Consider the following 26,455-nt stretch of genomic DNA (forward strand, 5'->3'; position numbering starts at 1 on the left):
TTGACATTCGGGCGTGTATAGAAAGGGGTCACTCCTTACTTACTCGCCTATAGGTTGAATGATGAACTGAATGACGAGGCAATCGCAATGGCAAATGCTCTGATCAGAGTTCGAACCTGGGACCTCGTCTTCGTAGAGCGTTACGATGACCACTCCGCCACGGAGGCCTGCATGAAATGCAATACCAGTAAATTAAAGCGGAATTTAAAGACAAACACGTGACAAAAGTATTAGATAAATATTACTTCCCATTTCCAATTTCCGTTCTGACGTGTGATTGGACTCCAACATCAAGGTGGACATTGAGAAAGGTCATCGTTGCTTCAATCTATTGTGCGAGGAAGATCTATTATTCGTTTTCTTTTATCGGCGAGACGGGAGTTGTACCGACTTCCCCCCGGTACGAATTCTCCCCCCATTTTCACCTATTGCTTGCGTTAACGAAATCAATACGTGACACACGACAACGGCGAATGTTCATTCAAATTTCTGACAAGGTTGTTGAAAACAGCGGGTAAGTGGGGGAGCGAGCTTCCTAGGAACACAAGTCATACGAGGGAGCAGAGCGACGCTTGGTTTTGCTCATTCGGGTCGCCCCATCGTTCCACGGAGCGTTCCGACTGCGCCAACGAGTCTGTGAAGTCAGTCAGTTGGCCGAGTCAGAGGGCGGCGGGCAGAACGGGACAACAGAGTCGAATCCAGCCGCACACGCGACCTCGCGTGGCAGTGGGGACCCCTTTTCCTCGTGTGATCATCTCACTGACGTAACAGGTTCGCGCAAACCGTTTACACTTGCTGATCGAGTTAAGACTGTTTTGCCGGTGGACGTCGCACACAATATAAGTTGATTTTAATTTCTTGTGACTTTGACTCGGAGACGCAAGCAACTTTTTCCCCGGTAAGTAATATCTCATTTATTTTATTTTATTTGTGTTATTCTGTGTTCGTGAACAAGTTCTTAAGAGGTCCCGGATTCGATCTTCTGTAGAGACACATTGCACAGTGGTTCGGATCCACTATAACTGTAGGTCCAGTCTCACTCAATTAGCCTGTCTGTTCAAAAGGTGGACTTACAACAAACTTGGTCAAACTTTATACATATTGAGCGTTAATGGTTCAGGTAGTAGTACATGGACAAATTTTATTACAGTTACAATAACGCTTTTTTTCATATTATATGCCTTCTCGGTTGTCAAGTGATAAGTTTGTATTTTTCTGATTTATGGTCACTTTTTTCCGTCTTTCACTTATCAGACCGGTGAGGATGAGTTTGTTTTTATGTTCATTTCAAGCACAGGAAGGTTAATCGGGACTGGGCCTACAGTTTAAAATTGAATCCGAAGTACTATTGGCCTTCACCACAGCGTATCGAACCCGGCACCTCTTGATTAGAAGGCGATGGCATTACCGCTACGCCTCTGGGGAGCTGCTGATAATGATTAGATGGAGGTCAGGCCAGGATTCGAACCTGGAATGTACGGTGATGAGCTCGTGAGTCGGCAACCGAGGCAGCGGCAAAATGAACCCTCGCAACAGAATTTAAAATATTTTATATCCATAGAATCGCATTTTCGAAAGGCTTGGGCAAATGTTGTTAGCCTATGATATCTGTCTTTGGTGATATCTCGTTTTCTCTAGTCATTTTAAGCATACTCTCTGGCTCAGAGTGGAAAGAGTTCCTATTGAAGTGTTGGAAATATATGTATGTTTTCTTTAAACTGTAGATAGGTTTAACCCGTTGGTTAGGTATTTATTACTATTTAATTTACTATTATATTTAATATGAATTTGGACCGATTATTTGACGCAGAACAACAATTAATGAGAAACACGACAATGACAGGTAGCTTTTGTTTGAAGACATTTGGCTAGTTGCGAAAAGGATAAAGCACGAGGAAAGATATATAATTGATATGTCAACCCCTTTCTCCCTGGTGTGTGTGTTCCACATTATCTCAACTCATACTTACTTCATTCCTCTGTGCGTTATTACTTGAAGTGCGAGGTCAATCTGAGTCGTAAAAGAGTAAAATCAAGTAAAAAAAGATGAAACGGTTTTACCTCCTGTATTCTCGTATTCTTTGGTGAAAGTTCTTTTTGTCTGATTATAATATCATATTATTGCATTGAAAGCATTGAGGTTTCCTCAACTTGTATATATTACAATTTATTCTTCCAGACCACAATGAAAAATTATTCTCTGCTTCAGCAACGTTTATTTTAGTCCACTATGTGTTCAGATAGGCTAGTCAGAACTGGATCTACAGATTGAACTGAGATCCCAACCACCGTGCAATGTGCCTCCAGCGAGATCGAACCAGGGACCCCTTGATAATTACCAAAAATGTTTGTAATATTGCGTTAATTGTAGGCATAACTCCTAGCTACACCTTCTTTCAATGCTGGGTATGGGGAATAGTGATACATTTCTTGTTTTCCACACCTACCTTCTACGACAATAGTTACACAATGAAGAAAATAAATACTGTACATCGTCGTTACTTGAAGCTACTAAGTAACATCACATTTTCATAGTTCGTACCAGAACTCGTTGGCTACAGTGCATTTGCGTTGTTAGAATCGTATTGTAAAAACGCGCTGAAATTCCTACAACATTCACCCTATCCGGAAAACAACCTTCACCGTGCTATTTCTGTTGATTTTAATCATTCTTGGCCTCTCTGCCAAAAAGAATATAAATGTTATGAACTTTAGGGTGTTTTTTTTAATGATTCATGAAAACAGCAACTGCCCTGGTGACCGAGCGCGTTGAGATCTCGCCACTGACAGGCCCAGGTTCGAGTTCTGTCGTGGATGTCCCTTTGTGAGTGTCCCTTCATCAGTTTCATCTCATCATTATTCATCTTCATCGTCACGATTAGCCTAAAGAGGCAGAAGAGTGGCGAAAACAAGAAAAATGCAAATTCATAACAACGGAAGTTTTCTGACACATTTCTTCGCAATTAGCCAAAAGTGGTAGAAATGCGAAGTAAAATAAACCAAATCAAAAATTTCAGACACATTTTACCCGACAGAACAACCTTTCCCATAACGTTAGCTGTTAGTGGAGGCTAATTGTGTTAATTTTTATTGGCAATTATTTTGAAAATCTTCACGAAAATTTTACAGTAGTAAGGTTCCTTGTGGATTCAGAACTGAACGATGAATTCAATTGAATTCAAAATTTTCTATTTTCCCTTGATATGTATCTCTCTACTGCAAAAACTTATCACCCTAGGTTAAACTGAGCTATTGACGTCACCCATGGTAAGATATGAATATTTCTTTGCAATTGCTTTCTCATCTATTTAATCAATCATCCTTCATTCTCATCGTTGCGATTAACTTTAGAGACATCATGGCGGCATAAAATGATAAACAACTAATAATACGCAAAGTTGGTGTGTTTCACGAAATTATTTGCCTATCCGCAAGGTCTGAGTGAGTAGTTGTCTGTGCTCCACGTTACAATACCTTTCCTTATAAATATTTCTCAATTAAGTGTAGAACGACGAACTCATCTAGTAATTTTCAAAGTCCTCCTGGATAACATGGTGGTTAAGATTACAGAGATTTGAATAATTTACACAGCGTATCTGCGCAAAAAATGTACATTAAATAAACTTTTTATAAACTTCATACCCCTAAGAAATTGGTCTCGTATATTTGTAGAAAAGCTGGGATTTTGCATTATCAACTTTTAAGAATTTGTATAATTTATATTAGTTACTTGACTAGTTTAATGAAATACACATTTAGTCTTCATAATCATTCACATTCCAACCAAAGCCAAATATATTTGTAACCTGACAATTAATATAGTCTATTTCTATACTGTTATTATAAAGATCCGTGTTTATCGATATTATGATGCTTCATTTTCTATTCTCTATGTGTTTCATCATTAATATTTTATTTTATGCTAGCTTTAAGTTTAAAGTGTTGTTCCAAAACGGAAAATATCCTAGTAGTTAATTGTAATTGCATATTTGAGAACAATTAACTACTTTTTACTTTGACTAAATTCGAACAAAGATAATGAGCATTCATCAAGGTACAAAAATTGGCATTGGCTTGTACTTTGTTAGGTAATTATCAAACGTTTCCTCTGTTAGCAAAAACTTTCAGGCCAGATTATGGCTTAAACATAGAATTTAGATTTCATTTTGTGGGGAATATTTACCAAACTGAACGGAACCTTGGCTTTTGCTTGGAGCAGCTTCTTGTTAATTAAGTAAGGGTGGATGTTATTCTTGTTCTAACTCAACAACGCCCAGTTCAGTAACTCAGTATGGAAGGCTGCCATTCTTACTCTTCCTGTCATCAGAAAATACAACCGTTGTATGGAACACACTGGCGATGAATTCTGCATACCAATCGCTGTTTCGGGAGACCTTGAACGGAATGAACCTCCACAGACGTGCAACTATTCTTCGTACTCGCACGCTTTCCTCTGCGATGCTCAAGGTTTTGCTTCTCAGCTCCTATCTTGTTTTCCCGTCGACTTTACTGAGAAAGCGATTGGTTAGTAAGGACCATTAAGAGGTATAGTAGAAGAGCGACGTAAAATGGTAAAATTTAAGAAGCGTATTATCATCTTCATCGATGCGATTAAGCAATTGAATCACATCTTGCACACATATGTTCACTAATTTGAAGTTACGTTTTAGCTTAATTTTCATGCAGACACAAATGTCGTCATGAATTAGCAACTTACTTTCTTTATTGATGAATTTCTTCAAGTGCTGGCCTGGGTTACAGATTTCACAGAACCACGACTAATCAATCATACGTGCGTCAACAGGGCCAAATGCAATTTCCAAAGTTTTGTTGGTGTAAAGTTCGTCATCTTGAAACAATTTAATCTATCAATATATACTAGATCATTCATAGAACGCATCTAGTTGCAATATGAACTCCAGCTTAAAACTTAATCTTCTAGATTTGCTGCAGTTATCGTGGTGTGACTTTCCCTGATTTTGACCACACGTCTCTCCGACTACCCACTATATTAAGAAGTTTTAATGAAAAGCTTGTATCTCGAGAAACAGATTACATTTTCATTTCTTAATCTCCAAAACTGTGCGTAGAGAGAGACTTGATATCCAGAATTCGGAGCTCCTACATAATAAACAAAATGCTTTTCGTTCGGCATCTTTAAACGATTTCTAAGAATGAACTCAAATGCAATACTAAATCAATCATCCGATGTACCTAATTAGTTGTATGAATGTCTCCTTAAAACCGCTAAATCTTCCGCAAAATATAAATATTGGCGACTTGTTCCCGTTTATACCCTTCTAAAGCAGGCACTATATTAGAACGTTTTTACTTAAAAAATTGCGGTTAGAGTTGGGCCCTAAGACTGGGAATAAAATAAATAGAATTTGAAGTTCTAGGAAGAAGATAATATGGTTTTTGCTCATCATCATAACAGTCCCGGATTTTTATGTAGTCAGGACATGCGAAATATGTGCACAATATTGAAAAAAATCACTTAAATATGTAAAAATATGTAAGATATTGAAATATGTGATCATATTTTTCGTAGTTTTCAGTGATGTTTTTCATTCTTGTGCTATTTTTGTAGGTTTGAACTGGATTTCTGGAGAATTGCGTCGGAGTTAGTACCCGAACTGCTGACCTGCAGTCATTTTCTCGGAATGAGCAGGGATCATTCGAGAAATCTTACAGCAGTCATAAACAAAGTGCACAGGGAGCCGTGACTTTGACAGTGTGATTTTCGTCACTTTGAAAAATATTAATTGAAAGGAAGGTGACGGGCGGCTTGCCTCAATCAGACATAAATTACAAAATTTTTAGATAAATCGTATTGTCAGTGTTTGAATATGTCACAAATATGTCTGAATTTCTCAATAAAAACTATGGAAATGGATCAAATATTGCATTACATATAAAAATATGTAATTAGAAGTAGTATATGTAAAAATATGTAACGTAAAAGTCATGTACGTCGTTACAAACTGCATAATTTGCTGACATTTGTAATTTTTCTTGGCTACATACAAAAGAGAAATATCATTACATACAAATTTTTGTCTTAGTCATGACAGATTTCTCTCAAATCCGTAGGATACAGCAGCTGATAAAAACTTCAGTTCAAAAGCTTTATTTATAATTTATCCTCCCTTTCCTCGAAACTAGATAGTCTGTGTAAATCTTTGCGATAGAAGAGAATCGAATCGAATGTAATAGAAGCCCAGAAATACAAAATTTTGGTTTGAAAATCGTACACTGATCTAACACACAGTAAGCACTTTTCAAGAATTAAATCCTTTTTATATTTAACAGCTTACTTTCCGTCGTCTACATTTAGACCGTTGCCAGGAAATCCTAGTTACACCCACATTTTGCATAACCTTGAAATTAATTATAAAACCTGAAGCCAGTTTAATTTGCTGCAGCGCACATGCCGAACCCAGATTCTACTTAAGAACTTATCTCGTTTGAATCATTGCCAAAGTTGCAATGGTTCTTGGGGATATTTTTTTTAGTTTTCCTCCCCCCACGAGGCAATGGCCTTTTGTCTTTGATGTCAAGTCAACTGCGAAAGTTTGCTTGACAGCGTGAAATGGATCGGTCAGATGGCAGGAAATAGAAACTAGAATATTACAAAAAAGTAAATTTAGAAATTTAATATACAACTCGATATGTAATACAGTTTCTTACCGATTTGTACTGTGGTCATTCTCTATAGCTTCTGTCTCCCAAGGTTATTCGCCACGATGATGATGAATACTGAAGATCGAACTATACAGATACAGTCATACTTCACCGAACCTGGTACGCTACGTCACTAAACTGGCTTATTAGTGTACGTGTGTGTTGTTTCAGCTTTTATTTTATTTCATAATTTCTTAACCTAAGTAAGAAAACACATTCAAATTAATTAATTGTGAATTCTCTACCAGAATAGATGACAAAACATTCTTTCATGTTTTATTTTTTTACTTATTTGTCGAAAAGTTTAATAAAAGCAGGTGCCACAATTGAACGGATTTTGTGCTTACATGTGGAAATAAAACAATTATTTGATAAGATAAGTGGCCGCGGTGGCTCAGTCGGTAACGCGTCTGACTACCATGCTCAAGGTCCCGGGTTCGATCCCCGGCCGGTTCAAATCCGGGAACTTTTCTAACGGTGGAAGCGGCCCCGGCGCCTACCCAGCGTCGAATAACATGGGTACCTGGGAGAAACCCTGGAGGGTAAAGGCGGTCAGGGGCGTAATGCTGATCACATCACCCCCACTCACGACCGGATCAAGACCGTTACCCCCGCACCCTCTATACGCCTTCATGGCGTGGTGCTATGCACAGGGGAACACTTTACCTTTTTACCTTTTACCTTTTGATAAGACTATATGATGATTATTGTTTTATGCATTGTGCAAAAACAAAATGTGAATGCATTCTCTACAGTAGTTGTCTCTGCATACTTCTACTAATTTGATATCTATTTCTATGCTTGGTAGGGATACATTTTAAAGGTTTCAAAGCAGGAGTCAGTCTTGTATGAGTGTCGCATGGAATTATAGTTTTATTGAAATTTACAATTTTTGAGTTCCAGTTTTTTAGCAATTTTCATGGATGCTTATCTTTAGAGTGTCAAATGTTTAGAGTATCTAATGTCGTTTTTGTCAGCATATGGCGGTGTCAGTCTAGTCCCGAAATTCGAGACGAGGTCGAGACTTATCTCGTCTCGGTACAATCCCATTTTTTCATTTAAGAAAAGGCTCTCTTCCATACTATTTACAAATTAGAGCGGTGATTTAATGCTACTTTTCAACTTCTTGAGTTCATCGTGACGATGAAGATGAATAATGAAGTGATGAAAATGATAATGGGACAAACACAATGATGCATCTACACATTAACAAGGGTTCGAACCTGGCTTCGTAGCGCTGAACTCTCTGCCACGGAGGTCTGCTTAGAGTTAGCTCAAGCTCCTCAACATCAGGCTATATATTGGTTACAGAGTAAAGCAAAATCATATGATTGATTATGTGCTTCACTGGTGTGCTTTTTCTGTCAACCATTTACACGACAGTGGGTAGCATATTATGAATTGTGACATATGATCTGAGATGCAGGTACGTAATATACATCAAACTTGGTAATTCTATTTCTGTTCTGCTAAACTCTAGTTAGGTGCAAAATATAGGTCCAATGAAAGGACGCAAGGAATTATATTAACGAATCAGAGAAGGAAATAACATTAATTTTGAAAGATCAGTTTTCAGCAATCTTTTCAGTCGTTTTTTTTTCGGGTATTTTCTCAGTAGTATATCTGTCAGAGTATACATATCGAACGTTCCGTTGAAACGTAATTCTGGTGTACGAGGTCATATCGTGAATTTAACAAATACTATTAAATCAAGGTAGCATGGCACTAAATAACAATCAACTGCACGCATAACGTGTTGCATTGAGCAACAAATCATATAGCGTGCAATTGCAATCACGAAACACACTGCATAGAAAAAAAAATGGCCAAGTCACAGTGAGGTTTTTCAATAGCAGTAAATCATATGCAGACACAGACCAGAAAAAAGTTCAAAATCCGATATTTTCTGACATTACTAATAAGAGATTCAAGAAATTAACACTGTGCCCTGAAATATTACTGCGTAGAAACGAGACAAAGACGATAACGAGACGGATGTTAATATGTTGAGACCGAGAACTAGACTTGAATTTTCAACTCAAGATGAGACCGAAAACAAGACAGATGTGTTTACAACTGGAAACGAGACACAGACACTCACACCCAAACCACTAGTGGCATGACACTTCTCCACAAACTGCACGCAATGACTACCCATTTCCCTTTTCAATCTGGAAAGAGCATTGGTTGGACATGCGCCTAAGAAATCAGAACACCTAGACCCTGTTCGAATTTCTTTTTAGGCATGGCGTCATCTATTTCATTATTTCACGGTCCAATCACGTCGCGATTATCTTAGAGTAAAATGACAAAATATCACCTACTCGCAATATGAGGTTCCTGCAAGACACGCAGTAGACATATAACAGAAAACTTATTAACATTAAACACTTGTATGGTAAACAAAGGGTTAACAAGGTTTTACTATCGATGCAAAATGTTAAATCTGAATCGAGGCTTCTCGTGGTTTACTTTCTGTGCAGAGATAATGAGATATTGAATATATTGATCGTAGCTACTTATCAGCAGCTTATGATAGCTTATGTCTACTCACTATCTTACCATCAAGAGTTCCTAGTTGGAGTCCCTGCCTGATCATATAGGTGCTTCTTTTTGAGTGTCATTCCATACATTCAATTTAATCATTCACTTTCATCGTCGCAATTAGCCTAGAGAGTTAGAAAAGCTACGTAAAGTAAGAAAAAAAAATACCATATTCACTTTCGAAACACTGATATTGTGATTTTTTGTTCCATATTTTCTGATTTGTTACCCACTTAAGATTCTCGCATTTCAATCCAAGTATTTTTATTAAGGAACTTTCAGACCGAAGCGACAGGCGACACGCTACAAGCGACATGTCTCACTTGGAAAGTAGCCGCCAGAAAAAAAAAATCAATTTTTCGTACTGAAGTGACGCGACAAGTTACACATGTCGCTTGCATGTCGTTCAGACTGGACCATTTTGTCAATATCGTGTCGCCTCGGTCTGGTTGTTACGCATACGCAGTGAAGGCTTATTTTAAGAGATTGGAGTGCTCCGTGTCGCTTTGGCTTGAAACCCCTGTGTTCCTTTTCCAGTGTCACTTAGGTCTGAAAGCTCCCTTATGGTTGCAGTCTTTCCAGAGGCAGGGTTTGAATTCCCAAAATCTATCCACAAGAGAATCTGTAAGAAACAAATTTACTTCTTGATATGTAGATATTCAGATTTAACCTGTGTAACCGATACATAATAACGGTTCAGGACAACGTACAGTCACTTGCAATAAAAATGAGACAGAGACCCTGAAATACCCGCTTCTCTGCATGGCATTATGTGTATTGCCTAACTCTACTGCAAGGATCAAACTTCAACAGGAAGGCTTCAAAAGCAAATTCTGCCATCCCTACAGCAATGACCTGTAGCGATGGCCGAAGTGAAGCTGAAGAGAGATATTCTCGGGTGTTTTATCTTTATTGTGGATCACTGTAAACTTCTCCAAATGTTACTTGACCGCCCTGAAAGTTTTCTAAGTCCAGAAATCGTTAATTTGGCAACATAGCTCTTGAGAAAGACCAGAGAGTAGCCAACTTTACTGCAGGTCCCTCTACTAGGGAGAAACCCTCTGGTGTAAGATTTACATTATTGTTTATAACATGGTCAGAAACTATATTCGCCCAACATATTAATAGAGAAAAATACGAAAAACTCAAGTATGAGGATTAATTTAAGAGAATACTTGCGATTCGGCATGTTGAAATTTGAATCAGAGAAACTGTTGTGAGGTTGGAGACACTGCACTCGCTCGTGGTACTACGATGTCCAGAAACTAAACGCTCAGTGGCTGTGGCCAAATCTGGAACTAACGATTGTATGAGAAATTATTTGCAACATGTAACAATACCACTTCACATTTACAATACGTGACTTTTGTCACAGTAATGTAGACGGGGGAGAATAAGTTGCCACAGAAATCTAGTTCTGAATTGCAGATTTTAAATCTATTCCAGCTTGTAAAATTAACTAGTGTATGTTAACAAAGTTTGCAAGATTGCTGATGATCCTTAAGACAAAATTTCAAGTTAGTTTGTTGGAGTGGAAAGTGGTAAAGGCCTGGTCCAGTTGTCTTAAGATCGCAGGTTAGAATCTGTTTTAGAGCAGATAATTTTTTTATTAAGTAGAATTAGTGTATTGTCGACATTTATAAGAAGCAAAATACGATAAATCTAATTCCTCGTCGATGTCACTTAGGATGTGTTTTTCGTGTAGTTTCTCCAATACTAAATTACTACTTACAGGAGACAATAGAATGGACACAGAGATATTAGCAAAAATCTTAACCCTTTGAGGCTCACCTTGTGAGGTAAAATATGAGTTGATTGTTTTTAAATAAAGTAAATTAACAATGACAACCCATATACTCAGTGACGTAGCAACATATCGCGAGGTTCTGTGCGAGATGATAATACGAGTCCCCAACCTATTATTAAATTTGAAATCTCAATGTGACTCTATACAAAATCTTCAGAGATACGTCAGCAAATTATTATATTTATATAATAAATTATTGAAGAAAATTATATTTAATAATTTCACTCACTCTAATAATGTCTTTCTTTGTTTTCCGGGAGCTGAAATATGAAGCTGTAGGAAGGAAGTAAGAACTGCTTATATTATCCATTGCCTTCTTGAGTTGCAAACGACCCAAGCATTTAAATGCCTCGCACTTGCTTCGTGGCAGTTGGAGGTGCTTTATTGTTAACATATTAAAATCGGGAGTGCAAGGTCGAGAGAAAGAAGAAAAGACAAGACACATTGGTTTTTATTCGAGAAATGAATAAATGGGTAAAAATGACGTCACAAGATATCGTGAATTTTTGCGAATATGTTACACATGAGAAATATGACAATAATTTTTAATTTTTCCGGGCCCCCTTATGCTTAGAGCCTGTATGTTAGGCCCCTGATTTGACGTATTATAACGTTTAACTAGAATTTAAAGCCAGGTAAAAACAGATTGTTTTAATTTAGTGCCTACAAAAATTAGCCTGTTCCATCTTTTCCCCCTCCTTTCAATTTCATATATTTTTGTATCAACACTCCATGAGACGCGAGACCCCAGGTGGTCGCCCACCCCTTGATACGCCACTGCATATACCTCCTTTACAAATTCTTGGGCACTCCGCTGCAAGACAACGAAGGATGGCGTCATACTGCTGAGAAAACCTTCGCGTTCACTGTGTGAATTGTGGGCTCACAAGGGAGGTTATCTAAGTGTCCTCCTCCGATTTCCATGAAACTTGGCAGGTGTATAGACGAGCCCAAAGAAAGAAATGTTTTTTTTTTTTGTTTCGGCTAAAAAACTGTTTGAGGGGGCAACCCCCCCTCAAATGTCAAGATGAGGACAAATGGAAGTGGGGATCTGACCCCTGTGTCCCCCTCCGATTTCCATGAAACGTGGCAGGTGTGTAGAGGGGCCCAAAGGAAGAAATACGTGTTTTTGTATTTCAGCTAAAAAACTGTTTTAGGGGCAAACCCCCTCAAATGTCAAGATGAAGAGAAATTGAAGTGGGGATCTGACCCCGAAACCACGTAAATATGGCATAGGAAGAACACGCACATATAATTGGAACACACACAGTACAAAGCTGTGTTTGCCAGTGATATGCACTTCATATCTCAAGTATCCCACTTGTGTATCTGCCAGTACTATTAGCACAGAACTTCAACCGCCATCGTCCTTCACGATAGCATTTGCGTTTGGTACCGACAATCCTACAGTTCTGTGCTGTGTGTGTCCCAATTATATGTGCGTGTTCTTCCTATGCCATATTTACGTATCATGTATGTTTTCACTACTGGCGACGCGAATTTCTTTTCGCTTATTTTCTTTCAGATGTAGTTGTTTTTCCAGACCGATACATTTTTTTACTTTGTGCCACCCATGGAGATCCTTATGGAATACATTATTGGGAAGCAACTCCCAGAAAAGAGAATATGTTAGTTTCAAAAAACTTGAGGTGGGCATGATGTGTTCAGTCACACGTTTGACCTCAAAATTTTTCATCTTTGAAGTTTTGCTTGCAACGCCGCAATCAACCGAGCATTCATTTTCTGGACATATAGTACACCTGGAGGAAATAGCTGTCAAGTTTGAACACAAAAGGGCATAATTACGAATAGTTTATGCAAATATAATATGACCCCACCTTGCAAAGTACTGTGCAATGAGCGAAAATTAAAGAATCTCGCAATTTGCAGCGAAAATGTGTTCGTCGCATAGAAAAGTGGTAGCTTGAGCAATCACCAACACATTTCGAAGAATATGCTACCAGCGATGTTGTCGAGTATTGGTAAAGTACTCACAATTGTCTTTTTATCCTAAGAGTTAATGGTCGCGGGTTCAAATCCAAAGTTCTCAATTTTTTCTTTAGTTTTTTTTTAATTATTCTTAATTTTTATTTTTCTTGTGAGTATGGCATGAGATAGATACATTGAGCATGGAGTTTAGTAATTAAGTTGAATAATTTTGTTTCAGAATATTCGCAAAGAATAATTCGGTGTTGAAATCGACGAATGTTTCCAGCAGTTCAATGCATTTGTTTCTTCTTTCTGGCACTAAGATTCATCAATTTGTATCGAAAAATACCTAAATTATTGTCGTATTTGAAAAGATTGTATTTGATCAAACAAGGAATGTGCTGACTATGGCTCGGAAGTTGATGAAGACTCATCTTCTTTTCTGAGCCTACAAAACAATGCTAAACCGAATATCAGTCAGTTTGCCTTCAGTTAGATCCAGAAAACATTATTTCTTTGCGTTTGTCGGCCTTCATTTGGCTTTTAGATCATTTTCAGTAGTTTTTGCCTTTTTTTTTTACATTTTACTTAATTTGAAGGCTTATTTTTCTTCTTCCATCTTGTTTCGTGAATTTTAAGTGCATTTGCTAGCATAACTTGTAGATTTAAATTTCCTGACATGGTCCTTTTAGCAAGTTTGTCATTAAATGAATATATGTTCAATGGAAAAGCACAATTATCATTTACAAGTTTGGCAATGCATTAAATACGTAATTAATTGTAATACATTTATTTTTCCTACACCAAACTTAAGATATGTTGTGTGAACCCTACTTTGAGATTCCCTTGCTAGCCTCTGTTATCGCTTTAATCTGGGCTTTTAAAATAATATTAGTCACAATATTAAAGAAAATATCATCTTATGTACACCAAACAGCGACTTATTGAACTACTCTCTTTTCATTTATTTAAACAATCAAGCTTCCATTTTTAGCACCAAAAGTATTTTAGACCATTTTTTAAAATTATTTTAAGTTTATTCTACAAGTCATTAACTTCCCAGCCCTAGCGATGACTAATCAATGCTTCCTATCTGATTTCTGCATATGTCACGTAGTATCTGATTGTCTGCTTCAATTTAGATAGCTGTCTGGAATTTAAAGTTTCCAAGTATTGGAAGATATCAACGTCATTTCCATGAATCTGAAGAAATATTTCGTGAAACGCTTTTCGCCTTCTGAAAAAGCTTCTGCCGTAGTTGGGCATCGATCTTACGACCCCTGTCATACAAGTCGAGCACGTTACCACTACACCACGGATGCCACTAGTAGTACTGAACGTAAAGTTCAAACATTGACAATCCCACAGCATAGATCTCATAGATACAAATTCTCGTATCCGTATTTTTCAAATCACGCAAAATGAAATTGTAAATACCAGCTTGGTTTGTGTGGTGTCTTTCTCTCTCCCACTCGTGATATCGAAAAGCCTTGTGCTTGGCCTCTATTCATTCTCCAACTTCTCCAACATTTCTCAGGACTTTGAACTTGTGAACACACGAACGCACTACTTGCACATCCATGAGTAATTCCCCGCAGGTTTCACATAACTAATAGTGATTACGAATACGGGATTTTGTTAAACAAAAAGACCTAAATAGTTGACATTCATATTTTAAACTACATGTTGAGTACAAGTAGTTTCTGCGGTGTAGCGGTATCGTGTGTGACAGGCGTCGTAAGATCGATTCCCAACCTCAACAGAAACTATTTCAGATGGCGAAATGTATACATCATTCACCTCCTTTGAGAATGGATCTTCCACGATACAGTAGAGGGACAGCAACTGAAATACATTTGTGTTTGGCGTACACAAGATTATATCTTCTTTAATATTGTGACTACTTTATTTTAAAAGCCCAGATTAAAGCGATAACAGAGGCTAGCAAGGGACTCTCAAAGTAGGGTTCGCACAACGTATCTTATACACACACACACACACATTCATTAACACCACGATCGACCTAGACGAAAAAGGGCGTAAAATATGAAACACACACACGCAATAGTTTTGTAACAATATTTAAATCATTGCAGTACGTTATGGCTTAAATTTTTTTACATGTCCTGTTCCTTTTAGGCCTGTAAATGATGTGCCACTGGTTAGTATCACCAAAAGGTGTTCAACCTAATGTACATTAAAGATTCTACTTAAAACTATCAACTCTTTTCAAAGTGATTTGGGCGAAGAAATCACATGCGAGTTGTGATATACGTATAATCGACATTAACTAGTAAGAATTTAATAACGTGGAAATCCAACTGTTAAATTTGGGACACACCAAAGGGAAAACAATCTGTGATAAGCAACGTATTACGAGTAAGATTAATAAAGTGCATTGAACAGTCACCTTGACCTTAGACCCCATTTGCTAGCACCATTCTACTGTTGCTCTTCATAATGGCTTCGATAACATCGCCGTATAAGTCCATTAGCTTGTTGTTGTAGATGAAAAGTCGTCGCCAGTAAATAAAGAGTCCAGTTGCTTGGAATACGTGGTTTGCCTAGAGCTTACACGCGAGACCTGCTTACGTTGCATATGTTGTACAAACACAACTGCAGCATCCATTGTGGCAAAATCGATCCTTTACTCACGGTGTTCACATCCTTTGCTGTGACAGAAATGTTTTACTTTCGCTAATGTAGCATGCTTTTAGTTAATATTTCTTATGTAAAGGTAAAGGTAAAAAAAGGTAAAGTGTTCCCCTGTGCTTAGCACCACGCCATGAAGGCGTATAGGGGGTGTGGGGGTAACGCCCCACACTTTCTTGATCCGGTCGTGAGTGGGGGTGATGTGATCAGCATCACGCCCCTGACCGCCTTTACCCCCCCAGGTTTCCCCCAGGTACCCATGTTATTCGACGCTGGGTAGGCGCCGGGGCCGCTTTCACCGTTAGAAAAGTTTGAACCGGCCGGGGATCGAACCCGGGACCTTTAGAATGGTAGTCAGACGCGTTACCGACTGAGCCACCGCGGCCATAATATTTCTTATGTAGATATATATATTTCCACTACGTAACCCAAGAAAATCCCCGCAGGCCTCTGTGACGGAGTCATTAGCACGGCGCGATACGACGAAGGGTTCCCGGGTTTGAATCTCGGTCTGGGCATACGTATTCTTTGTGAGCGTCCCTCCATCACTCATCCTCATCTTCGCGATTAGCCTAAAGTGGCAGAAAAGCGAAGTAAAATAATCAATAAACAAAACTCCCTACTACGTCGTGGATAATAATAATCATGCTAGGCTGAAAATTATAATTCAAGCAGCAATTTGAAAATATCATTATTACATAAGGATTAGACTAATGCTAAAACCATTCATTAATATCGATAAGATATTGTGGTCAACATCGAAAGAATTTCAATTAGCTGAAATATGTAAGACGTGTGAAGAAAAATTAAGACACCCTTCCGTCTCCAAAACCAAAAGAATTTAGTAAAGCGCGTTTCCTCTAACATTCTTTTCTTTTGAAAAGCTTTGCGAGTTTATTTAGATTGTATATGTTTCATGTCGATGTTATAATTTAATTACCACTCGCTTTATGATTTTTGTGCGCCGAACACAATTATTAAAATATTAAATTATCCTTTACAAGTGATCAGGCACGTATATAGAAATATATTTCGGGAGGGTCCAAAACCAAGTGTGTCACATATTATCATCATAATATAAATGTTTATAATTAATCCTATAGAGCTAAGGTGGAAAATCAGGAACACTAACGCTAAGATGAAGTCATCTTGACGACCCTACTCTTCTGCTTTATAGGAGGAGTATCATTGACAATTAAAATTGGCTAATAACATAATTTGTTTCTGATAGTATTAATAATAAACAGAAAAGTTTTGACATCATTACATAGTTACATTTAAAACAGCAATTTGTTTGGTATTCTCCACATATTGCTTTGGAACAATGGCTGCAATACATTTTTGTCATCCTCCTTTCGTTTCATAGTTATCACAGGTTATTCGGATGTTTGATAGATGCATGCTGTGAGAAAACCACATTTTTTAGTTTTGTTTTTCAAAACTCAATTGATTTTTCCTTGTCGAAACAAAAAAAAATAGATGTGGCAAATTTGGTGACATTAAAGGTAATGTTTCGTCAGAACGACTACGCAGATAAAATAATATCTAATAATTTGTCAACTGGACACCAATTCAACCCAGACAGTATCACTCCCTCCACAGTTCAAGGCCAATTGAAGGTACTGAGGGTGCCAAGCGCATCATGTAGTAAGAACGGGTGGGATATCTTTTTGTATTTACTCGTCGTCAAGCTGACGAAGCCTTAGATTTCTGGGGTTAATGCGTTAATATCAATTCATAATAATAACAACCAATTATTCAAATGGGCAAATTGCTTAGTATGGGCTTGTTATTATTACATCAATAGGTAAAAGAGACGGTATAAGAATAGGATCACTAAAATTTGTACAAAATCAACTATACAAGAAAATTAATGTCAAAGAATAAGAAATTGAATATTTGTTGAATAACACAAAAGGATATCCAGAAGTTCCTAATCAATATTTTATGCATATCATTGTAAATAATCTTAGGTGCTGTAAATTTAAACCGTATGATAATATTTATTATATATATATTATTTATATTTTATTTTTTATATATTATTTCTTAAAGAGCTCACACATACAAGCGGCGTAAGCACATGTAACCTGCTACTTCTGTCTAAAAACTCCCTTCACATGGTACATACATCGTAATTTTGATATCGCATGACATTACGCATTAAAAAAATCAAATACAAACTTTCACACAGCCTGACAGTCTACATATCCTGTATTTAATTTTTAGGATTCGGTTTCGAGTAGTATCAAACGAGCCATGAAACCATGCTTCTTTCATCTGAACACTCCTTAATGTCCTCATTAAAATGAACCTTCCGCGAATAAGTCAGAGGCACCACATGATAATGCTCCACATATTATGAGCAGGGTAGCGACAGACCTGGAAAACCGGGAAAAGTCAGGGAATTTGAGGTGTCAAAAAAGTCAGGGAATTGTCAGGGAATTTTGTCTTTATTATTATTATTATTATTATTTTAACACTGCACTGGAACAGGAAATCTTGTTGCTAAGTTTCGGCCTCAACTTTTAGGCCCCTTTAATGCACAACACAACCACGGCGCCAGAAACCAGTGATGGCAGGAGGAGAGAGAGAGAGAGAGAGAGAGGGAGAGAAATTTCCGGAGGGGCAGAAAAATGTGTTAAGCCTGTAAATATTACGTGGGAAATGCGTTGAATTATCAGTTTTTCTTGTCCGTATGGGAGTAGTAAGGGGACAGAACTGTCAACAGATGGAGGGGATGGGAGCGGGTGGCGCCGTCCAATAGTTGTCGGACGTCGTAGTAAGGCATTTTGTTGGACAAGGCTCCATTGATACATAGGATTTTTGTCGAATATCGCCACCCAGCAAAGTATCTCACTACAACATGCGACAGAAATTGCATGCATGGCACTCGTATGAAATTGATTTTATGTTGGATGTCTTCGGACTGCAACATCCAACAAAAATCGCATGCATAAACAAGAAGAGCTTTAGACTGCAAATGTGCTGCTGGAATTTTATTACTCTTCTGGCTCACTTCACCTTATTTAATGTAGCAGTGCTTACGAAGGTTTTCTTTCATCATCCTGACGTATTACTGGTTTCGCACAAGTTAACATACGTTTACAATGACATTGCACTATTCTTAGATATCAAGAAGAATCCAACAAAACGGGATATATATTGAATACTAGCACGAAGAGGTGAAACATAAATCTGCATTGGTGAACGTTATAAAAATTGGCAAGAGCATGTTCCCAACCTCAAATTTACTGCAACACTAGTATTGCAATGAAATTAACGCCACTCTCCGTCCTGTCTGTTTAAAACTCGTGAGATATGGTTATTAATCTCTCACTGAGTGAAGTTAATGTCCAGAAATAAAATACTAATAATAAATACGTAAATATTTTAATATCATATTTACTCGAATCATTCAATCATAAAAGCAAATCACTTTCTTCTAGAATTGACTTTTCTCTGCCAGCTCTGCTAAATTTTCACTTTCCATCTACTGATTTATACGAGGGGTGTCCAGAAAGTAATTTCCAATTAGTAGGGACATTGAAACCGCGAAAACCATGGAAAAATGGTAATTGATGCGAAGTTGTGTTTATGAATGTGCAGTGATGTATGGACACATTTTTTGCCCTTTCGAAATATCGAAATAATGCGAATTTGGCATAAAATGCGAATTGTTGGCGTTTTTAGCGATTTTTTTAAAAAATGTCCTAAAACAACGAAAAATTTAATGAAATCCAACATTCTTGTCTTTTCTAGGCCACGTTTGTGTACATAGAACGTGCAAGTTTTCCAACATTTTATTCAAGAGTAAACTATACATGGAATAATTCCGACAGCCACATTAAATCATGTATTTCCCACGATTTTTCCAACTTCTATCAAAACCATTTGCATCACAGAGCAAAGTGGTAGGGTTCTAACAGGAGATCGAATACATATCTACCGTCACACGGGAGCAACATCTTCAGTATTTGTCGCGCGACATGTGTTTTGAATTACCAAGCTAAGTGCGCACCATCGGCATTTGTCGAACGAGAAATAATGGATCTCAGTCGTTAGGGCGTCTGACTACCATGCCAGAGACCCGGGGTCGAACCCCTGCGGGGGAGAACCGGGATCTTTTCCACCTATTCAAACTGCTCCGTCACTCACCCAGCGTCATATCAAGCGGGTACCTGGAGGGAACTTTGAGGGATAATGGTAGCCAGGAGCGTGGTGCTGATCACATCACCCCCACCTTCAACCATGATCAAGAAAGTTTGGGGCCCTAACTCCACACCCCTATACACCTTCATGGCAAAGTGCAGGGGAGCACTTTACATTTACTTTTACTTCCTCAAAAATCTGTTCCGACATATCAAACTGTCACGAAAATACGTAGACCATGTGACCTACAATTTAAAATAATAGTTTAAAAGCACAATGGAGTATTAAGTTTCGGTATATTTGGCAGAAAAATGTTCTTTAAAACAAAAACGCGAATTTTGAGGAACGTAACACTAACAAGTCAAAAAATGATAATGCCAATTTTTTGTGCCATAATATATAGGTATCTGTCACGTGAGATTGATTGATTTACATTTTTTGCGTGCGTTCCCACTGATGTTCATTATGCACCCTTCAGTATGTACGGGGTTAATTCCAAACCCTTACCTTAAAATTAAGAAGGGGATATGGAAAATAACTTTCAAGATATCAAACTCTCAGGAAGTGGCGTAGGCCATGTGACTTACAATTTGAAACAGTATTTTAAAAACACCATGAAGATATAATTTCAGATATTTGCCAGAAAATGCACTAAAATGAAAATGTGAATTTTGGGGAAAATAACACCGAATAGTAAAAAATATAAAATGAAAAAAATACACCAATTTGAAAAAAAATAACAAAAAAATTATGGTCCCTACCGATTAGGCATAAATAAAACAAGAATATCAGTTGTAATTTATTGCATTAGTAACAGTGAGTCCTAACATAATTTTTGGCATAATCACCACCGTTGTTTTGACATTTGTCGAAGCATGGCACTAAATTTTGTATGCCCATGGCTTATGTGTCTGGCAGCAAAGACTGGAACTATCTCTACCGCAGTATAGCTGTCAAATCCTTGTCCTGCCAGAAACCTCTCCAGTTAAACAAAGAGATGAAAGTCGGTACATGCAAGGTCAGGGCTGTACAGGGAGTGGTCCAAGATCTCTCACCTGAAGTGATGCAAAGGGCCCGCGTGTACTCAGCTGTATGGGGTTGTGCACATTCGATTGGCCTTCCGTGAATTGTCTGCACCATCGTCTGACCATACTATCACTCACGACGTCCGGTCTGCACACCTCACACGATTGCTGGTGGCTCTGTGCCAAATTCTGAGCGTGCAAAAATCTGATTACTACACATAGGCTACATCGCAGTTGGTGAGAGACTGTATGAGAGCGGCAATCTTTAACCTAGAACTGTCCTAAAACGGTTGCATTGCAACTGTACCAGATTACAGCTACATGCCACTTCTTCCTGCCTGCATGTGTGTGTGTCGCTCTCCGACCACTAGTGCTGCGTATAGGCACCATTGGAGCTTTTTTCAGGACGCCACTCATATATGAACTTTCAGAAGCTGTTATTAACAGAGTGTTCCTGTTTTAATGTGTGGTTAGCTAAATCAGGTACCTATACAATGCAATTCTATAAATTCCTTGCGTTAAATTTCTAATACCTACATACCCTTTTCGTCTGCAATAATGGTATAACTGCATGTTGTCAGTTTCACAGTACTTCACTTGGATATACTGTGAATGTTTGTACTGAAGCAGACATCCCATTGATAATGAAGGAAATATGACACTTTCTTTGTACAATTCAATTGTTTCACTTATATGCAAGAGTTAAGTTGTTTGCTTTACAGAGAAGAGAGAAGTAGCTTTATGCATCGAAAAATGAGTCCGCAGTCATGGATCTTGCAAGCAGAGGGTTCCAAACCTCAGTGGAAATATCAACATGTAATACCGAGAATGTATAAGAAGACTGATAAATTACAAATTTTATTTCTTAATCAATCACTCTTCACTCTTATCTTATTTAGTCGTAACTTTACAAATAATCAAGTATTTTATTTTAAACTTATTTCGTATGATAAAATTCCGTAATCCTTCCCTAGCTTGTGAATTGTAATAATTTTCCAAATTCACTATTATGCTGTTTGAATTCAAATCATAGAGAATAGAGAAATTAAGTCAATTTCATAGAAGATAATATTGGTACTTAACAAATTCATACCTGGATCTGTATGAGTTTATTATTTCCATTTGCAAAATCATCTATTATAGTTTAGTTTGTAATTGTCAGGGAAAAATGTAAATTTTGTCCTGGAAAACCTGGAAAAGTTAGGGAATTTTATTTCTGATTGTTTGTAGCCACCCTGTATGAGTTTTGGTAGTAAGGAAGATAGTGGAGTCTATATGATTGGCATTTCATGCTACTAAACTACTCTAGACTAGATTTAGAGTTAATGTTATAAAATTTTGAACTCTTAGGAGCAGGTAATCAATGAATTATAACTGCAACAATATCTGAATATAGCAGTCAGGTTTTTATTTTCTTACGGCTAGCACGTATAATAAATCCAATGAAAGAATCGTTGTATTCCGTGCTGTTCTTCTTTATTGATCGCTTTGTGAGCGCCGATTAACCCATTAGCGCATTATTATTCTACGTAAATTCAAGCAAGAAATTCACGTTGGAATCTGATTTTCTAAGATATGTACAGAGGCTAGAGAACTTCATGCTACTTATGTAATTTTATTCACAATTTTGTTACATATTTAATTTGTATTGATTGATTGAGTTGGTGTTTTAAGCCCACTTCATTCACAGTAAGGCTCATCGGGACTGGACCTACAGTTTAAAGTTGGATCTGAACCACAATGTGCCTCCACCGGGTATCGAACCCGGGACCCCTTGATTACAATCTGTATTTGTAAAATAACTTATTGTTTTCTTTTTAAAACTCGTACTTAAAAACAAAGATATTGAACATAACTAACGTCATTGTAAACACATTAACACCCCTCGAATACGAACAGTACACTACAACACTACAACCAGATGTGTGAAAATTAAGACGAGACTATTTTGTGTCCGAAATTCTTGGTCTCGTTTGTGAATGTAGTGTGTGATAATCTACTGTGTTATTATTCAGACACACGAATAACGAAATTTTGTCCTGAATGTATGCAAACAAACGAACCTAAGGACAGAACGCTAATACTAAAATAAAATGTCTGCTCAAAACTTTCTCACTCAATTTATAAAACTTAGATTCCTTATCAACGACTAAAACTGTACTATATCTGAGGATAAAATCTCCATCCCTATATTAACAGCTTAGGTGGTAAAGGGACATTCAGCTCACGTACGGGAAAAACACAGGACAACGCGGCTCCACAGAGGCCGTAGGTACAGGCACCAGAGCTTCGTTGTCCTGCAGCAAGACACGCCCTTTTGCTCTTCGATTGATTGATTGATTGAGTTGGTGTTTTAAGTCCACTTTATGCACAGTAAGGCTAATCGGGGCTGGGCCTACAGTATAAAGTGGGATCCGAACCACTATGTGCCTCCACCGGGTATTGATCCCGGGACCCCTTGATTACAAGGCGACCTTTTGCTCTTCGAGACCGACACGAGAACGAGAAGAGTGTTTATAAACGGAGACGAGACTGAGAACGTGGTAGGCATTTACAACTGGACACGAGATCGAGAACGATTGATTGATTGATTTGGTTTATTTTACTTAGCTTTTCTGCCACTTTTGGCTAATTGCCAAGATGAGGATGATTGATGAAATTGATGCAGGGACACTCACAAAGAACACCCATTCCCAAGACGGGATTCTAATCCGGGGCCACTGGCGTCGAGAGACCGAGAACGAAACATATCGCCCCGATACTACCCATATAAAAGAGAAATGAGCACATAAGAATTGGATCAGTAAACTTTATAGAAAAGAAAGTGAAGTTGCTGGAGAGAATTAGATCTAAGAAGGTGATGAATTCATAGAAATCTCCTTTTCAGCACACTCATGCTTCCCAAGAAAAAGAAGCCTTCCTTAGACGTAGAAAACATTCCATCATTTAAATTCATACCTGGCATTAGTTTGTGTAACAAGCACGTTCGCGGCTCACCTGCACTGTAGCCGGATGGTGCCGTTTCGTTTGTAGAATTTCGCCAGCAGCTCTGAAGCATCCATTGCCCGTCTGATATTCAAGTCGTTCTCACTTACGAATCAAACGAATGAAAGCCATTTCTCTTCTAAATTCTCCCTCGAATATTGTCTCGCCATCTGCTGCCCTCTAGACAGAGAGATATGTAAACGAGGGAACAGATGTAGCTTTGAGAAAACTTGAAATCCACAGAAAGGTCCCATAGTTCAAATCAAGTTAGATGAGATTGTTGAAGGAAGGAAAGACAGCGAGATGAAAAACAGGAAACTGCAGTATTTTGAAGTTGGGCATTAGAAGATGACCTTAACCTTTAATGAATTCAACAAGACCTAAGTTAGGAATACATGCCATGTGTTTTAGTCGTCATATGAAGGAAAAAAGATGTGCATAACTGTTTTCGAAATTATAACTAGAACATTTTATTTGAAGGGTTAGGGGATAGAACCAGGCAAGTCAATTTTCTGTCGTAAGCGAAGTCGTGGTGTCATTTCTTGCCATGTGGATGCTGTACTGGGCTTTACAACATGCTTTCTGACGTTTCATACATTTGACACTTCCATTCTTGAAAGCATATGTACCTTCATTTGTTAAGAGATTCCCAATTGCGACATCATTTTATTAAATTTTATATTACAAATTTCAATTCATTGGCTCCATAGTTTGTCTAAAATAAATTTTAATCACATTACAGATGATGCTAAAAGAACCAGCCACTCATCTCCTTGGTCTTCTGTACAGGTTCACTGAAATCCTAATCCAATCATCCATTAGCATATTTTTCAATTTATTTCTCTCATATTCTCAAATTTTCCCCAATCTCGACCATGACATCTAAAGCCTATATTTCAAGGATTCATTCTGTCCTCTGCTTTTTCCTCGCCATTGCTCAGCATAGAATACCTTCCATGAGACACCTCCAAGTAAACAGATATTATGTCTGTTTTGAATATCCAGTGAGCAAAAAAATCGTCGCTAGACTAGCAGATACGAATTTTTGCACAAAATCATCAAAGGTAAAAATATAACAGAATTTATAATCAATGAATTTAATCTACGAGTACCCACACGAACAACCCACAACGTAAAGCCCTTTCACAATCCAACTACAAGGGCTTTCCCTTCTACAACGGTATCTTTTTCTATAGGCCTCCGCGCTTATATTATAACCTGCTTCCAAATACTGACTTTCTTGCCAGAACTGTTTCCGACAATCGTTAAGATTGTAGGCTATATGTAACATTTATTTTCTTTCTGTGCCATTTTGTACTGTTTTGGTTTTGTCCCCCCCCCCCTCACTGCCCATTAACTTGTTACGGCTTTATTTTAAATACGAAGTTGAGAAATGTAGCATTGGTATATTACGTATTTATTGTTATGGGAATCAGCGCTTAACCCTAGCAGGACCAAGGTGTGGCATAAATTACCACTTTTGAATTTTTTGTGTTGGTAATCGAAACTGCCTTGAGCAATTGAATTAAAAATCCGGTTTATTGTCAATTCAGATGTGTATTTTCATATTTGCTAAAATTCAAGAGAAAATTTTATCCATTTTAATTTTTAAACTGTAGTTGATTGAGCCACATGTAGCAGATAGAGCAAAGAACATTGAGGGATTGAATGCAAATACTGGTACGGCAATGGAAAACGTTCTTCAAAGGAAAATTAGGTCAACAGTTGACAATCTCATAGATATATCTACTTATGCAACTGCTTCGAGAAAAGGAAATAGGTGTTACATTTGCATTTCCAATGGAGAAAGAAGAAACAAACTCTCACGAACTACAATTTCATGCAATGACTGTGGTAAATGTGTCTGTGGAAGATACTGCATGAAAGTTCAGATCTGTGACAACTGTGTAATTTCTAATAATAGTGAGCAATGCTGAGGAACTGTAATTTACTGACAATGTAGAACTGAAATGTGTTATCATGTTTTATTATATTATTGTTAATAATAAATATGCAGATGTACATTTCCAAATAAAAAATACTTAACATACATTGAAAATATACAAAATATGAATAAAAAATACTTAAAAAACATTAAAAATATACAAAATATGACTTATATTAAACAAAACATACTAGTAGTGCAAAATAACTAACAAATGTACCGGAATAGTAAAGTGGCACAAAATGCCACCCTTAGTCCAGCATGTAACAGATCAAACCTTGGTTCTGCTAGGGTTAAAGTAAGGAAGCGACTAACCTGAATGCAATTTGATGTAATTAACTGGTAGCTGCAATTTGTAAATTAAAATGTATTTTTCTGAGAAGCAAGATAAAATGAAGAAGTATATAATGACTAAACTTTTAAAATTTATAACGTTTAATGCACGTATGTATAAAAATCTTCAATGAATATAACTTTATAATGATATGATAATTATGTAACCAAAAGGAGGTGGAGAGTATAACCTCAGGTATAAATAACTCAGAATTTCGTTAGTAGGAATAGTGAATTTAAGCACTTGATGTGTGGAACAGGTATTAGCTTAACACTTCCTGTGTGTAATAGGAAGGAGACTACCTGTGTGGAACAGGTATTAGGCACCGCACTTCCTGTGTGTAATAGGAAGGAGATTGCGTGTGTGGAACAGGTGTTAGCTAAGCACTTCTTGTGTGT

At 37.5% G+C, this 26,455-nt stretch overlaps 1 protein-coding gene across 2 annotated transcripts in view; it reads left to right on the forward strand.

Moving 5' to 3' along the window:
* The first annotated feature begins 636 nt into the window (after positions 1-636).
* The window catches only part of LOC145984032 (cadherin-like and PC-esterase domain-containing protein 1), a 516,258-nt gene continuing 490,439 nt past the window's right edge, over positions 637-26,455 (forward strand). The window contains exons 1-2 of one of the 2 annotated variants that reach the window (XM_083117366.1): positions 637-898; positions 6,734-6,848. The gene's annotated coding sequence lies outside the window, so the exon portion shown is untranslated. The remainder of the gene's footprint in view (positions 899-6,733; positions 6,849-26,455) is intronic. The other variant, XM_083117365.1, reaches the window with a different exon arrangement.

The sequence above is a fragment of the Lepisma saccharinum genome, chromosome 2 (assembly GCF_977018435.1).
Source record: "Lepisma saccharinum chromosome 2, izLepSacc3.1, whole genome shotgun sequence".
NCBI lineage: Eukaryota > Metazoa > Arthropoda > Insecta > Zygentoma > Lepismatidae > Lepisma > Lepisma saccharinum.